Genomic DNA, 11,971 nt, shown 5'->3' with positions numbered 1-11,971 from the left:
CAAGGAATTCATTCACTACTTCCCATGGGCAGGCAGGTGTTCAGCCATCTCCAGGAAAGCAGGGCTCCATCACGCGGAACGGTTACTTGGGAAGACAAACGCCATCACTCCAAACGTCCCCCCCTTCCTTCTTCTTCCCCCAGCTTTATATACTGAGCATGACGTCACATGGTATGGAATGTCCCTTTGGCCAGTTTGGGTCAGCTGTCCTGGCTGTGCCCCCTCCCAGCTTCTTGTGCACCTCCAGCCTTCTCAGTCGGTAGAGCATGGGGAGCTGGAAAGTCCTTGACTAGTGTAAACACTACCTAGCAACAACTAAAACATCGGTGTGTTATCAACATTGTTCTCACCCTAAATCCAAAACACAGCACTGTACCAGTTACTAGGAAGGAAATTAACTCTATCCCTGCCGAAACCAGGACAGAGAGCAGCACTTATTTCCAGGATGGATAAACAGCACTCTGACAACTCTCCTGCTGTGATTGAGATATTCCCACATTGCTTTCCACTAAATGCTAAACACTGTTTAAGCAAATATTCCAGGCAATTGCATCATTCCTTAGACCGTTCCAAAAAAAAAAAAAAAAAAGACAAGAGCAAAAGCTATGCGAACACAGGCAAAATAAATTAGCTTACTATTTGATTATTCAATAAATATCCAATGACTTGAATTAATTAGCATTCTTTGGGAGAAGGAGGGATAGCCTTCCTGATTAAAACCCTTTATCCTGCATAGAGAACACATAGGCATGCCGCTGCTCAGAATCCTCCTGAATTTGGGGCCTAAGAAAGTTCCTTCATTCCCTTGTAGCCCTTTGAATCAGGTTGGAAATATCCACTCGTGGGCATTTGTGGCAACAGAGAGACATCTGCACGGGGTCTCAAACTGCTGGAGAATGCAGACCACATCCGTCTGAGGGATCATTTAGGTGGAAGTAGTTAGATAAAAAGAATGTCGCTGGCCATTTATATATGTGGGAGATGAATTTTCACAGAGTTTGCATCAACTTTATTGTTTGGATTTTTCCTTTATCTATAGGCAGATTCAAATGGAAGTATTGCCTGGCTTGAAACAGTAGACTCAGTAAACACATCTCTCAAAATTTTCATTCTTAATGTATCAGTAGCTTTTCAGTTCATTACAGTGTTATTAGTCAGTCTTCATAAAAGAGCTATGCATCTTTATTAAAAATGGAAGTTCACATTATTTTATGTTCCCATAAAAATGGGTGGTGGTAGCTTTGATTAATTTCGTCACGTACAGTGAACTTTACAGCAAATTGGACAGTGTAATTCAATTCCTATTTCTGTGGATTTTTTTTTGTTGGTAGAAAATTGATATAATTCATATGTAATCGTATTGCCTTTGCAAGAGATATTTAAGAAATAATATCCTGAGGTAATGATTGCATGGCTTAATTATTAATACCATACTTTCAGGCATGACAGTGTGCACTCCTTTTATCAAGCTTGGCTTCTATCAAAAAAATATTTCCCCTATCCACAGTTTGTTACTTGCTGTACAGCGTATCCAAATTTTATACATACACGCATGTAGGTGTGCATGGAGTCGGAGTGCCTGACATTAGCATGCTTCTCTTCAGAGTAAGTTCTAATTTTGGAAAGGGTGGATGGCTAAAGGATAAAAAGAAAGCCAGCTCAGTAGCAGAGCAGAATTATAGGCACAGATTTCAAGCAAGCTGGGAGGGCAATTTTGAAACTGTGTTTGTTGGAAATGGTGATCTGCTGGATTAGGATAACTACTGAATCCCTGAGGAAGCTTAGCTAGCCATAAATGGACCACACTAGGAAATCCAAGGGGACAGTCCAGCATCACTGGGAGATCTAGAAGCTCCAGTGTTCCCTTAGGCTATATGAGAGGTCTGGTTAGGTCTTTTTAATAATCAGATTATCCCAGTCTGCTGGGTAATCTTTAGAGATGTTGGGAACTGACTGTTCCTGTATTTACAGTTCTGCCTTGAGGGATGGAAGAAAACTCTCCATCCAATCAGAGACAATGCAATATATCATTATTTCTCTGTTGTTTTATGTTTAAGCCTCTGTTGGTATTGAAAATTGCTTTCTGTACTTCCTCTCCTATCTTTCTGTGATCACTTCATAAGGCCAACCCACTGAAATGAGGGAAACGTTAAACTGTAGCAGCCACACACAGAATGTGTGTTCACAGACAATGTTCATAAGTGATGTTTTGCCATCATCCCATTTTGTCTTACTGCTGAGGCAAACCCTTCCAATCAAGCCTCCTTAGAAAAACTGTGGACTGTATCTACTATTTTTACTGAAGACAAAGGCCTTCCCAGCATAATTTGATAATTGTCTGATGATGTTCACCACCACAGTGGGACCCTTTTTGCACATAGACGAGAGAAAATCTAGTGAACGTATTTACTGAAGTTCAAATTATAGAACGAAGTACCTATACAGAGTACCAGCAGACATACTTCTTCATAAAATAAGTTGATGTGACAACCTCTGACTGCATAGACTATTTTTTAATACAATAGATATGAGTTGTATGTGGAGGTCAATCCCAGGACATCTTATCAGGACATTTCCCTTACTTACATTTTCATCAACCAATAAAAGCATTTAGGTGAAGAGACGGTCTCGCAATGTTCTAGGTATTACTGGTGGACCTACAGAAAAAAACCAAACCATAAGAAACACTGTCTTAACCAGGCCCAAAATGCTCTGTTAGAGGGATGGTCTTAAAAGAGCACCTGTCAATCTCTGCTATCAAAACTAAATGGAGAAAAAAAAAGAATTGCAAGCAGATAAATACTAAATCATGCTGGTATTTACAGATCAGTATTGGCAACTGCAAATGAACCTGAAAATCAATTAGAAAGCACGATGCTCCTTGGAGGACAAATATCTTAGGTTCTGCGTGTGATAGAGATCAAGTTGAGTCCATGGGACTTCTAAGTAGACTGCAGGGGCAAGATCAGGCAGAATGGGTCACAGCAATACTAGGTGGAAGGGTTATTTCCAGCCCTCATCCCCCTAGGAGCGGCATGCTGTCTAACCACACTCAGATAAACAAGGTAGAAAAGAATGAGAATTTTAATGCCTCGGAGTTCCCAACAGGGCAGTCCCATATGAGTATCTTTACTTTCTGTTGGACGTTTGTGGAGCCTCTTCTCAGCAGCAATGCTCTGAATATCTGAATAGCACAGAGCTGAATGCAGATGGAAAGAGATCTTCCATCAGTCCCTCTGATTCACCTGGGCTTCATCTCACAGTAATTAAGGAGCTCATTGAGCTAACTAGAAAAAGTCATGAATAAATGATATGATTCAAAGAGATGCATTTATCATATTCATAGTAGGTTATCTTATTTACTTATTTCATATTCCACTTGATTGTGGTTGGAGTTTATATAAATTTCTGTGTTCAGATATAAAATAGTAAGTGGAAAACTATAAAATTGTGACCATGTTAGACCTAAGAAATAAAGAAATATATATGCTCGCCTTCAAAGTATCACTTTGGTACATTTTGCTATCACATTCTGTTCTTCTGAGAAAGACTGTAAGTAGCAAAATGCCAGGCAATACTCAGCATATCATATTTAAAGAGAACACAATCATTCCTCTCATGCATACTGGAACTTTACAGTTTGTGGAAATCTTTTATTATTTCAAGATAGTAGCTCCTGCTTTCTGTTCAAAAGGAATTTTTTTTATGCTGGCATATTATTCAAAATATTTGTAATAAGGATAATCGAAGTTTTTATTGTCCACGTGAGCTCCTGACAACTCACTTGCTCTTTCCAGAGGCTTACTGATCCCTTAAAAGCAAAAATCCTCCAGCCTCAGTCCATGGATATCTGGGGTTTGCGAACTATTTCCAAAGAGTCTTTAACAGGTATGGGAGAAAAGCAAACCAATTGTCAGGAGACTTAAATTCACTGTATAGGTCCCAAACCTCTACTGAAAAATTTGAAGGAGGTTAAAAACCACAATTAGTTCAGGTGTTTAAGTATAATTAAGGCCTCATTCTTTTCTTGCTTATATCAGTGCAAGCTAAAAATAGCTCCCTTTAAGCCAGTTGGTGTTGTCACTCTGAGGTAGAACAGCTTAGTGGTACCATCACACCCATACTTATAAATCACAGGTAAGGCTTGTCATGCCAGGTAGGACAACTAGTTCACCACATCCTGTACCTGGTGCCTAACGCTAACCAATGCTTGTTGCATTAGAAGAAAATCGCTGTTTGTGCAACGCTGCACAGGGGGAGACAAATTCCTTCCAGTTTCCTGTGGTAATCCTCTTATGCCAGAGGCAAAATATATGATTAACCTTTGATAAATACGTTTTCCTCACATATTTCCTGACTCTTCCACTCATTGTGGCCCTGAGTCAGCAAGGTACTTAAGCACATGGGCAGTCCACACTGGTGCTACTCAGGTTCCTAATGTTATGCACGTGTGAGGTCTTTGTTGAATGAGTTTCTGAGTTGCTTTTAAATCCAGGTATAAAGATGTTAGTGGAAATCCTCCGTACAGCAGCTCAATGCCACATACAAATATGATACAATGAAAGAATGCGCTAACTTTGTTCTTAACGTGTCTTATTTTGTAATGAACCAAGATCAGACAAAACATGGGTTGTACTGACTGTTTTATGTGTGGGTGATGCATCTCAACAAATTAATCAATTCGAATTCCCTGAGACCATTGCACTGATATCAGTGCTGGTAAAAGCCTACGTGCTTAAAGTAACAAAATTACTGTATGTAGCAGCGCAGAGCACTGATCCTAAATTTGGCATGTAACTATAACCAAATCAACATGCGAAAATATAGTAATGCCATGATATGATCAGTTACGCCAGATCAGGAGGAATTAAGTTCAGAGGACTGTTTAGGCAGCATAGTCTCTCCCTTGTGAGAACTGTATAGGGAGAGCTCTTTAGTACACAACGCACTGAGCGAGTTGCCTAATAAGACAAAAGGCAAATAAATATGATTCATGTCGAGAGAGGTACAGAGCAGAGACAGATGAACTGGGAAAACCAGGTAGGACGTTAGAAGACCTTTTTAACTTGTACGCAGTGGACTGCTTCAGTTCGCTAGGAGAAAAAAAATGAGCATCTGTGGGAACTTCTTTGTTATTAGTACTGTTTCAGAAGCCGTTTTGTAAATTGGATATAAGCACTTGCCAAATGCGAGGGGAGTGGTTTCCACTTTGGTCTTTGTGTTTATTGTTTCTGCACTGGCAACAGAACTGAATTCATAGCAGCAGCAAAACAAAGACAGCTCTGAGTTATACTGTAATTCACTGCTGGAGATTTATTAATATTATTTTCCTGTAAAATCCAGCATTTTTCGCTTTACTACTTGTAACCTGTAAGTGGCATAAAACTGTGTACCTAGCAGGATTTCCTATTGCAGTGAGTGCCAAACACGAGTGTAAGAACTGCACTACATGCACATGTGGTTATACAGTATGCATAAATTGTGCCTTTATGTTTAACTTGTCTAATCAGCTCACCATATCAAAACTTAATAAGTAGCTGCTTCTCATTTAAAGGTCTAGTAAAACTGCAATTACTATGGCTGTAAGATGCCTTGTTTCGAAAAGAGCATTAAATAGTTTTATAGATATGGTTAGAAGCACTTGTGTAGTTGTTTTTATGAAAGTGAATGAGTTCATTAATAATGGGAGTCAGAGACAGAAATATAAGTTCGGAGTTGGTGAAGTATTCTGCCTTTGCATCCCTTCCTTACAGGTTATCCTTAAAGTGTAAGCCACTTCTGCCTCCATGCAGAAAACCGGACATGGCTAGACCCCGATAACACACCTGGGGGTGACGTTTTGTAAGCTAGCCTTCCTCACAGGGGTAGAACTGAAGGGTCTGATTATCATTTCTTCCTGGTTTTCCACCAGGAAAAAATGAATTGTCTTCAGTGCAGTTACTCTGAATTTAATTCAAAATCGTGACCTGAAGCCTCTTTCGCACAGTGAGACTATATTAAAAAAAAAAAAAAAAAAGACTTATTATACTCATGAACTAATGAGCTGTGCGTCACACCATGTGTGCCAGGGGACTGGCATTGCTCTTCAGCCATGGCAACTGCGAGCAAGACACCTGATTCGGAGACGAACTAATCGGAGGACACGGAGCAGAGGGTCTGGCTGCTCCTCCGTACAGCTGGCTGCGGAGGCATCAGGGATCTTCCCATTGGCTTCAGTGGATTCTGGTCCTGATCCCAGGGAGACCCATCTTCCTTTTCTCTCTGTAAAACTTGGGAAATGGGTACCCTGCCTAATTAGGGTTCAAGCTCCCACATCACCTACTCTTACAGAAACTCCTGCGGGTAACCTGAAGCCAGCACCGAGCCCAGAGCAGAAAACTTCCTGCCTCTAGTGTGCACCAAAGGGAAACCATCATTTTAGATATTGGTACCTTAAATTAGACTTCTCTGTATCTCTACAGACACTGTTGGCCAAATCTGTACATTTTTTAAAATGTATTTTTTGAAAAAGGAAATCTCAGATTTACTGTAAATGCAGACAAGGGAGGAAAGAGCAGATGGGCAATGTTTAAGTTACAAACCTAAGGGAAGCTTTTTCCTACAAAATTCTTAAACTGCAGCTCTTAAAATAAAGAAAGATTTTCTGTTTTCCACAGTGACTCACTAAACCTTTATTTAGACAGTTGGTAAAAACACCACATCACATAATTCACTGTTTCTTTTTTTCCCTTTTTTCCCCCCTTTTGCTCAGCTGCAGTTTAGAACTATGATGTTTTTCCTTTTAAAGGGAGGCAGGAATCTACATTAAGGCATTTTGCCTTTTATTTTTTATTGGCAATCTAAGTAGTTTGGAGTGACTAATATTCCTGCTCAGACCCACAGCACAGCACCCTCTGGTGCGCATATTAAATGGGAGGATTAGAATTGTTATGATGGTTTTGTTCGTTTTATGGCAGACATTTTTCAGAGATGGGTTTTCAAACCCATTCAGAAATTCAAAACCAAAAAGCAGGACCCAAAACATAATGATTTGGAATAAATAGATTGTCTTACCCTTCAAGCAACTCTCTTAGCATGCTTCTTGCAGGAGCTCTAGCTATTTGCAGAGTTGGACAACTTCCTTTCCACATAACTGGTTCATGACAACTAATTGTCTTCAGAAGAGCTCCAAGTTGCATAGTAGCTGCTGTTTGCTCTCAGCGAACCTGCTGCTGGGTGATAATGAACACCCTTCCCCACCAAAAGCCAATGGCAACTAAAAACACTCAAATTTTGGAAGCAGTGCATAAAGCCAACAGTGGCTTTTCATGCAGGGCTGTGGAGATTTCTCCCAGGACATAGTTGTGGGCTTCCTGGGATTTTGCCAATTGAGCGCTGCTAGCCTGATTCCAGGAGATTTTGAGCATCCCAGTTTATTTCTTGAGAAATGAATTCTCAAGTGTGAGCACTTCACCATATAGAGCAAGCACACATAAAATTATGCAGGTTTCCGTGTGTTAGGTGAAGCACTGTTAAAGCAGGTTGCTTTAAGGTCTCATCTAATGATTTCTGGGCCTCCAAACTTTTGTTGTCGGCGCTACTCACGGAAGTTTTACCTCCAGTCACTTTCCTTGCTAGAACATACAGTTATGTTGCCAGGGTCTACGGCTCCTTGAATACTAAAAACAAGCTTAAGTTAACTTTTAGTTTGCAGAAGCAGCTCAGAAATGAAGAAGACTCAAAAAACCAGGGGGATCCAAGTTGTTTACACTATGCCTGCATAAGAAAAGCCTTGTTCCTTGCATTGGAAGTTATTCTACTTAAGATTAAATATAATTTTTTTTTAAATTGTCTCAGAGATGCTGCATTGGTCCCCATGGGTCTCTTTTCTCCATAGCTGTGTGGTTTTTTGCTCTTCTACATTTAAAGCTAAATTCTGCCACAGACACTTGAGTTCAGCGACTGAAGAGAAGAGCTGCAAGTGAATATCTAAGGAGGTAACATGACCTTTGGTCATCTGATGTTTTGCTACATTGCCTGTTAGGCAATTGGAGGGGCTAGCTCTGATAGGAGCTGCATGGGCCTAGTGAGGCACTGGGAAAATACAGAAAATATATACAAAGTTAACATACGAGAACAGTTTAAGAAAGCAGGAAATAGCCTTACCTGAAAGAATACCAGCCTGCCAGAGAGGTTTAGTAAAACCTGAAAAATGTAAAAAAAAAAAAAGAAAGAAAAAAGGGGGAGCTATTTTACTAGGAAAACAGCAAATTTTCACTGGGGCCCATTTGGAAAAGCTGATAATCTTTCCGAGAAGCTTGATGTACCCCCTCTTCCTTGTGAAAAGCCATGCTCATTTGCAGAAATCATAAAATAAAAAAGGTTCCATTTCTGGGTAGAACATGAATATTTGTGGTACTAACATCTGTGGTGGCCTTTCAATTTACTAGACCAAAAGCAAAGAACGGGAGGAATTGGGCCAGTCTAGTGGTTGAGAGTCTTTATGGCTTCCAAACCACACAAGGCCTCACTTGTGTTGTTTGCATTAATTTTTTACTTAGGGTGGTTCCAAGAAAAAAAAATCTGGCTTTTTCTTAGAAGTAGCATATCCAAGATATGATGCTTTTATGAACTATTGCACATCACGTCTCCTATTTGTTTACATTTTCCAAGATGCTCCAGTATCATCCTCAGCATTTTAGAGAAGATAGATGTAAAGACTACCGATAAAAAACCATGATAGAAAGTCATATTGGCCCTAAGGCTGGCCAAGCAGCAGAGTGGGAAATCAGAATCCCTTTGGTCTGCAGGTACCTAAATCCTCCCCACCTATGGGTGCCTCTGTTGTGCTGCTGATTGGTTATGTAAATAATAATCCATTTTACTTTTCAAGAACCCTTCTCTTTGAAGATGACCTGCTCAGAATTGATCACGGGTTTTCTTCCTTTGACATACGTCTGGTTTCTCCTAAAATTTCAGCTCTCTCCAGCATGGCTCAGACTTCTTCAGTGGGTCCTGCCGCCCACACTCACCCACCGTTTCCCCTGGCCTCGGTGGATAGCCTCGTGGAGAAAATTTGGAGGACAGCTGAGACTGATGCCGAGTTAGGAAACATTTAATCTTCATGTAGCTGAAAAGTAAATGAGCAGCCGTTTCTCATGGTTAATCAATAGCACATGCTTTGCAAAGTGAAGTGCATCTTACAGTCTGGAGTCTCCTCTGGCTTTACAGCAGTGTGACTCCAAATGGCTCCTGTGGAGCCGCTCCAGGTTTTTCACAGGGAAAATAATAGATTCAGGTCCAGTGAATGGAAATTAATGTTCACATAAGGTGGTCCAGCTGACCGTGCTGTTTTCATTCAAAGTACCTAAATGCTGAGTTCCCAGAACCAGTGCCCGAAAATGTGGAAGTGGGTTTGGTAAGTGTTTCTGGAGAAATTGGAATAAACCCAACCTTTCCCTAAGAATATTTAGTCTTCTTTTCAGCACCGTGGGAGGTTTGAGCTGCTGCTTTGCACATTTTTTAAGTGCCTTTCCCTTTGAGACACCTAGGGCAAAGGCCCCAGGCACTGGTATTATCTGTTTTCCTAAGAAGAGTTTTTTCATACCACGTTAAACAGAAAAGTGTTTCTGTGGATTGCCAGCGAATGCCACAGTCTCTGTGTGTAAAAACTCCCACTGTCATCACTGAAGAGCTGCATGTAGAATAAGCATAGCCCATGCAATATGGATTCATGAACAGAAGTCATGCAGGGCCCGTAATGGTTCAGAAGATACCCAGCCACACCACGTCTGGTGGGCAAGACGAGAACAAGAATAAAACAACCAGTGTAGACAAAAGAGAGTCTCAAGTCTTAGCTACCAAACTGAAGTCTAAGAGAAGACATGTATCTGAATTCTCTCAGAGGTAATTTTGGTATAGGTACACTGGAATATATAAATTTTTATTTTTTTTTCTCCTCTCCCCAAAGGGCTTCAAAAACAGCATCTGGGGTCACTTTGCCAGTCACTGAAAAGATGCCTAGGAAAGGAAAAAGGCTGAAAGATGTTGTGCTTGATACTGGAAGGTAGAAGTCATCCAGTAGTTGAAGCGCGTAGGGCAAAGTGCATTTTCCAGGTGTAATGGGAACGGTGTTAGGCAACAGGAACAAGAACTGTTTCACGCCCTTGCATCACCCTGCAGGGCTCTGACCTGCCCTCACAAACAGCACAATGTGCCCCTGCACCCGCAAATGCGCAGGCTGCTGTGCCAAGTGATGAAGGCTCAGGGGAACATCTGGCTCCGTCTTGACTTCGGGTTCATGTTCACCACTTTCCATGCAGGGACGGGCTGGTGGGGCGGCAGCCCAAGGGCTGTGCCGCGAATGCACGTCACACCGCTGTGCCTCCCTCCCCATGCATGGCTGCACCTCTTCCTTTGCCCGTGGAGATCTCCAGTCTGGTGAAAGGTACAGCAGCAATCTGCGTTCATTTGCTTGTGCTCATCCTGCTAATGCTGTAGGCCATATATTGGCTCATCCGGGAACCTCAGCCTCCCAGCCATCCTAGGTCGCCCTCGCCCCCGTCTCCTAACCCACATTTTCTGTTTGCATACCTTGGTGGTTTAGCATCTGTCTGCATGGCACACCACCTAAGAAGTTCATGTGTCTTCAGAGTAGGCAACTGAGCTCACAAAAGCTGAATGGAAGTCAGCTGCGGTTCAACTAAACCCATGGAAATCTTGGAGGGTCTTGGCTCTAAAGCCATTTAAAAAAAACCAAACAACCTACCTTTCAAGATCTGTTTGGCAGAGTGATTATAAACAAACAAACCCAGCTTGCCCATGGGATATTTGCTCTTCCTCTAAGATTTGCTTGCTTCGGAGCAGGTGGTATCAGCTGATGCAAAGAAAGGAGTGACGGTGTCTGGAGAAAAGGACAAGGAAATACTCCAGACTTCTCTGTCGAATGGAGAGGTTGAGGTGGGAACACCGAGCAGCATCACACCAAAACCAAAACAAAACAATACAAAATCAGTGGAAAAAGAGAAAGAAAGAAAAAAAAAGTCAATTCTGTTGGGACAATATAATCTATTTTACAATTGACTCTTTTTACTGTCCAACTGATTTCATGTTTTTATTCCTTTGTTTGGACATTTAATCAGTTTCCCTCGGTGTTTATCTGTGTGCTGAGTTGCACTGGTTTTATCTGAGCGTGAACCGATTTTGTTAAATCACTACAAGCTGGATACTTTTACTGCACTTTGTACCATTTTTATTTCTGTTTACTCTAAATTAATTAGCACTGGTGTCAGGCTGGAGCAAAGCACATCATTCCTCAGCCACAGTAAGTGTCCACTGGTTTAACTCAATCAGTCCAAGTTCGTCTGTACGCAATATAAGAGCAGCCAGAGTGGACCAGACCAAAATCCACTGAGCCCTGTACCCTGCCTGATGACCAAAGTGATCCAAAGGGGCTGCCTTGGGATGGGCCCTGCAAGAGGACAAGTGCACGTCATACCCTTCCCTGCATATTTATGACTCAGGGGCTTCCTCTCTTCGTGCTCGTGAACACTCTTTTGATAGGACATTTTTACTTGTTTCCCCTAATTTTTCCAAGGGACCGTTCATCTCAACACTTACCCAGTCAATCAGGCATCTGGTGAAGGGGTATTGCTCACCCTGCCCCAGAGTATGTGGGTTGAAAGTTTTCTTGAAGAAAACAACCCCTCTTCCTCCCAGATCTCTAATGTGCTGGGTTTGAAGGGAGAGAAGATCCTCTCTTTTCAGCTGTTAGCATTAGCTGGCCCCACCTTCTCCTCGGGAAAATATAATTCAAAGAATAAAACGTGCTTTTTTTGCATTTCTCCAAGCTTCTGCTAAATCAAATATTTAGTATCTGTAGAGCAGGTTAAACCCTCCCTTGTTTAATGAATTCTGTTTAATATTGCCCTGACTTCTCAACTTGTACCTTTCAAGCAAGATAATAGAACTCCCGCACAGGTAGCCGGCACTA

The sequence above is a fragment of the Pygoscelis adeliae genome, unplaced genomic scaffold (genome assembly GCF_000699105.1).
Source record: "Pygoscelis adeliae isolate BGI_AS28 unplaced genomic scaffold, ASM69910v1 Scaffold135, whole genome shotgun sequence".
NCBI classification, from domain to species: domain Eukaryota; kingdom Metazoa; phylum Chordata; class Aves; order Sphenisciformes; family Spheniscidae; genus Pygoscelis; species Pygoscelis adeliae.
This window is presented reverse-complemented; position numbering follows the sequence as displayed.